At 46.3% G+C, this 4925-nt stretch overlaps 1 long non-coding RNA gene across 2 annotated transcripts; it reads right to left on the bottom strand.

The window, feature by feature from the left end:
• Nucleotides 1–370: 370 nt before the first annotated feature.
• On the bottom strand, nt 371–3146 carry LOC309520662. Of its 2 annotated transcripts, none has more exons than XR_014214284.1 (2): nt 2989–3146; nt 371–928 (listed from the first exon to the last, which is right to left on the bottom strand). It is a non-coding gene; the product is annotated as an uncharacterized lncRNA (long non-coding RNA). The 2 variants fall into 2 exon arrangements; XR_014214285.1 differs by having other exon boundaries at nt 371–925; nt 2989–3083.
• Nucleotides 3147–4925: the final 1779 nt, after the last annotated feature.

The raw sequence follows: 4925 nt of genomic DNA, 5'->3' as shown, positions 1-4925 counted from the left end.
GGATCCAAAGTTCAGCCCTCAGCATCTCTAATTGAAAAGAGATCAAGTGGGAAAGGGTGGGAAATATCTTTCTCTTTTTGAGGCCCTGGAGAGATGCAGCCGGTCAGAGTAAACCATACCAGGCAAGATTCTCTTTTTTGAGGACCAGTGGCAGAAAACATTATTGTTTATTTTAATGTAGAAGATCTCAGGGTCAATCCCCATTATCTCCAAGAAGCACTGCATAAGGACTGTCTGCCTATTCGACAGCTGCTTCCCATCAGAGTGGACAATATTGGGATAAGTGGGGAAAGAGTAGGACATTACGAAGCAGGTTCTGAAGTGTGCAGGAAGTGAAGATGGGGGAGAAAACACCATGACACTGAAAGGCTTGCAGGAAAGAATTTTTTTAATGCCTCCACAGAGGTAGTCATAGCAGGAAAATGAAATACTATGCTTCCCCCTCTGGAGGAAGGTCTGGTTCATCATCGGGAGGAGACAATAACCAGGAGATCTTCAAGAGGGTGGTGGTCATTGTGGAGTGGGATTTCAGCACTTCTTGGAGGCATCTACTTCATCTTCATCTGCTGAGAACTTCCACCACCACCACATCCGCCACTGCTTCCACCACTGCTTCCACCACCGCAACATCCGCCGCTGCTTCCACCGCTACTTTGACCGCTGCTTCTGCCACCGCAACATCCACCGCTGCTTTGGCTTTGTTGAGAAGATCCACCTCCACGGCCACCACAGCATCCTCCTCCACCTCCTCCTCCACCACCACCACGGCAACATCCTCCACTCCTCTGGCTTTGTTGAGATGATCCACCACCACCACCACCACCGCCGCAACAGCCACCACCTCCACCACCTCCATGGCCACCACCACCACAACAGCCTCCTTGTTGTTGTCGTTGTTGACTCATCTTTGCTATGGCTTTGAGAACTTCTGGAGGGAGAGAGAGAGAAAGACCAATGTCATTTTTTGATCCAAGGGAGCAGCATTTGGGGTATTCTGTAAGGCAAGTATGTGATCCTCCAGATGTTGTTGGTCTAGAACTCTCATTTTCCTTCTTCCATTGGCCATGCTAGCTAGAGATGCAAGAAGAGTCCGACAACATCTGGAGATCCAAAAGCTCCCCACCTCTGATATGAATATTTGTCTAGACCAGTAGGGTTGCCAAGTCAGGAACTCAAGTTTTCAATTGTGTTTTCAAAAATCAAGATTGGGCCCCCTCTTAACCACAGTGCAACAAGGCTTCCCCAGGATAGCCATTCAGTATACGGGAAATAACAATTCCTTCCTGTCCAAGAAGAAACACTCTGTTGTGAGATTACTTTCAGTATGCGGACACATTTAGTCTGAGGAATTTAACTCAGAGGAGGTCTGTAACACAATCTGAATTGGCTTGGAGATATAAACCTGGGTATTTTTTTCATGCAACCCCCCCCCCTGTACAAATTCCTTTCCTTATACAATAACAGCCCCTCCCTTAAGCATTCCACAAAAACACTTAGACCAGGGCTCAGGAACCTCTGATCTTCTCTGGTGGTTGGTCATGGCTGAACCACAACTCCAATTACTCACAACCATTGACCATCCTGACTGGGGCTGCTGGGAGTTGGAGTCCAAAAATATTGTCAAACTACAACTCCCATCATCCTGACCATTGGTCATGCTGGCCAGTGGTTGGTGGGAGTTGGAGTCCAACAAGTTCTAAGGGGCCACGGGTTCCTTATCCTGCCAGTTTAACCAGGCACACACATTAAGAAATGCTATAAAACCCTACAGTAAATCCTGATTTTACAGCCATGTAAAGACAGCAATCAAGCACCCACAAAAATGCTAACTCTGTGGGGAAATTGCAATAAAGCCCCACTCAGTTGAGTAATTAGCATCTCCAGCATAGATTTGCCTCAGCCAAAGACTCCTAGACAGCCACAACCAGTCAAAGGAGGAAAAGCTAGGTGAGATTGACCAACAGTTTGACTAAGAGGGGCAAGGGCCCCATAGTGCAGTAGGGGAGAGATGGGTCTGCAGGGCCTCTTTGCTTTCTTTGCTAAAGGACCAGTTCTATCAGGCTCATCCCACCACTATTATGTACAGCAGTCATTCCATCAGGATGGAATACAATTCCCATCACCTTTTACCTTTGGTCAGGCTGGCTTTGGATGATGAAAGTTGGGAGCCCAAGTATCTAAGCCCCTAGCTGTGAATGAGTTTATAACTTATCGCAAGCATCTTGAATTTGGCTCAGTTAAATATCACCATGGGAACAAATAAAGAGACTGCTGGATTCTGACGAAAACCCATCCAGGCCAACATCCTGTTCTCACCATGGCCAGATGCTTCTTGGGGAGCCTATAAGCAGCTCCTCAGTGTAGCGACAGTCTGTCCACCTGTGATTTCCAGTAACTCATGTTCAGAGGCATACCACTTCAGACAGTAGCGGTAGAGCATAGTCATCAGGGTTTCAAGGAGCCATTGACACCCTCATTCTCCATAAATTTGCCTGATCCTATAAGAATGTCAGGAGAGCCCTGCTGCATCATGCCAAAGGTAGCCCATCTTGTCCAATATCCTGTTCTCATAGTGGCCAACCGGATGCCACAATGGGAAGGCTAGAAGCAGGGTCTAGGTACAACGGCACCTCCCCACTTGCACTTCCCAGTAACTGGTATTCAGGGGCATACAGCCCTCACCAGATGTGGTAGAACATAGCCATCATGACTAGCAGCCCTTGACCCAGGCTTCCTCAAGCTCGACCCTCCAGATGCTTTTGGCCTACAACTCCCATGATCCCTAGCTAGCAGGACCAGTGGTCAGGGATGATGGGAATTGCAGTCTCAAAACATCTGGAGGGCCGAGGTTGAGGAAGCCTGCCTTGACCTCTCCGGTCACAAATCTGGAAAGCTATTGTTCCTACTCAATAAGATTTGGCAGAAGGCTCCCTTGAAGAATGACAGATCCATTGACAGTCCAGAGAACAGTGAGGTCCTCATACTTACCCTGTCGATCACCGAGAAAACGTGGTTGTCAAGTCAAGTGTTGTCGAGCGAATGAGGAACCCTTGGGACGAAGGAGCTTTTTATACGCTCCCCAGACATTCCATTTTAGGAATCAGAGACATTCCAGTAGAATTTTCGACGCACCCATGGCCTCACCTTTCCTTAACTTCACACTATCTTGCATTTATGTGACTCATCCCTGCATGAGATTCCTATCTTCCGTTACATTCGAGTATGCCACACACCTGCGTCTGTGGGTGCCTTCTGTCACCCCAGAGTTATGTGACACCTGACTTCATTTTCTGGGTGAAGGTTCTTTCCCGATATATCTGCCATCTGCTTTGGGTGTTTTGTTGAAACATGTTCCTATGAAACTCAAGATCTTCGAAACAGCATTGAACTTAGGGAGCCATCTATCACTGGCTCAGACATTTGTCCCTTCTAACCCAGTCTACAGAGAGACTCTTGAGAGTCCCATAGACTGCAAGAAGATCAAACCTATCCACTCTGCAGGAAATCAGCCCTGAGTGCTCACTGGAAGGACAGATCCTGAAGCTGAGGCTCCAAGACTTTGGCCACCTCATGAGAAGAGAAGACTCCCTGGAAAAGACCCTGATGTTGGGAAAGATGGAGGGCACAAGGAGAAGGGGACGACAGAGGATGAGATGGTGGGACAGTGTTGTCAAAGCTACCAGCATGAGTTTGACCAAACTGGGGGAGGCAGTGGAAGACAGGAGTGCCTGGCGTGCTCTGGTCCATGGGGTCACGAAGAGGCGGACACGACTAAACAACTAAACAACAACAACCCAGTCTACACTGATTGGCAGCTGCTTTCCCTAGGCTTACCTGGAGGGGTTGGGGTTGGAAGCTGGGACTTTCCACAGGGAACAAAGATGCTCTACCACCAGAGCCACAAGCTCCTTGGGACTGGGCAATTTTATTTTTATGTAATTTTTATTAAATTTCCTGTTTTACAATTTAGAATATTCATTTAAACAACCTTAAAATATCAACAACTTCCCTTCTTCTCTTTCCATGGTTCATTTTGCATAGCATCAATCCCTGCATATTTTATATAAACTAAACCATTCAGTATTCCATTATTACTTCCATCAAAACTTACTTACACTGTTGAATTTATCTTAATGCTGCCAACGTTTTCAAGTGTACTCAATTTCCCCCCATATATTCAATCGACATTTTCCAACCTTCTTTAAATGAATGTTCTTCTTGTTATCTTATTCTATAAGTTGGCTCTGCAAGCTGCGCATATTCCATCAATTTAAGTTGCCATTCTTCTCTGGTTGGGACCTCGCTTGTTTTCCATTTTTGGGCTAACGAAGCACAGGCCGCCATAGTGGCATACATAAATAACCTTTTTTAACACCTGGGAATTTCCATCTGAATTGTCCCCAACAAAAATGACTCTGTGTTGTTGTTGCTTTTGGGAAAGATGCTTTTAAACCTTTTCAATCCATTATAAATTATTTCCCAATATTCGTTTACCGTTTTACAGGTCCACCATATAGGAAAAAACGTATCTTCGACCTCAAGGGACTGGGCAATTTTAGGCCCCCAAATATCTTTGGGTTAGGGGCTGGACCCCATCACACAATGTTCAAAAAGCCGCAATCTGCTCTTCCCGATGTCCTGGTGTCACGTACAAGACATCAGGACATTGATGTCACACACGCAATATTGGTCCCTCCAATCGCTCTCGCAAACGGGCTCCTTTGTCTGCCACTAAGCCATCATCCCACCATATAACATAAGAAGTTGTCTTACACCAAGTCAGTCTCCATCCACCTAGTTCTCCAGGGTGTTTTTCTAAGCTCTGGCTAGAGAGGCTACATATTTTACCTGGGATCTTGTGCAAGCAGAGTAGAAAATATCTGCCACTTGTAAAACAGTAAAAGAGTATGGGGAATTGATCCATA

The sequence above is a fragment of the Podarcis vaucheri genome, assembly GCF_965113315.1.
Source record: "Podarcis vaucheri genome assembly, chromosome: 16".
NCBI classification, from domain to species: domain Eukaryota; kingdom Metazoa; phylum Chordata; class Lepidosauria; order Squamata; family Lacertidae; genus Podarcis; species Podarcis vaucheri.
This window is presented reverse-complemented; position numbering and strand designations above follow the sequence as displayed.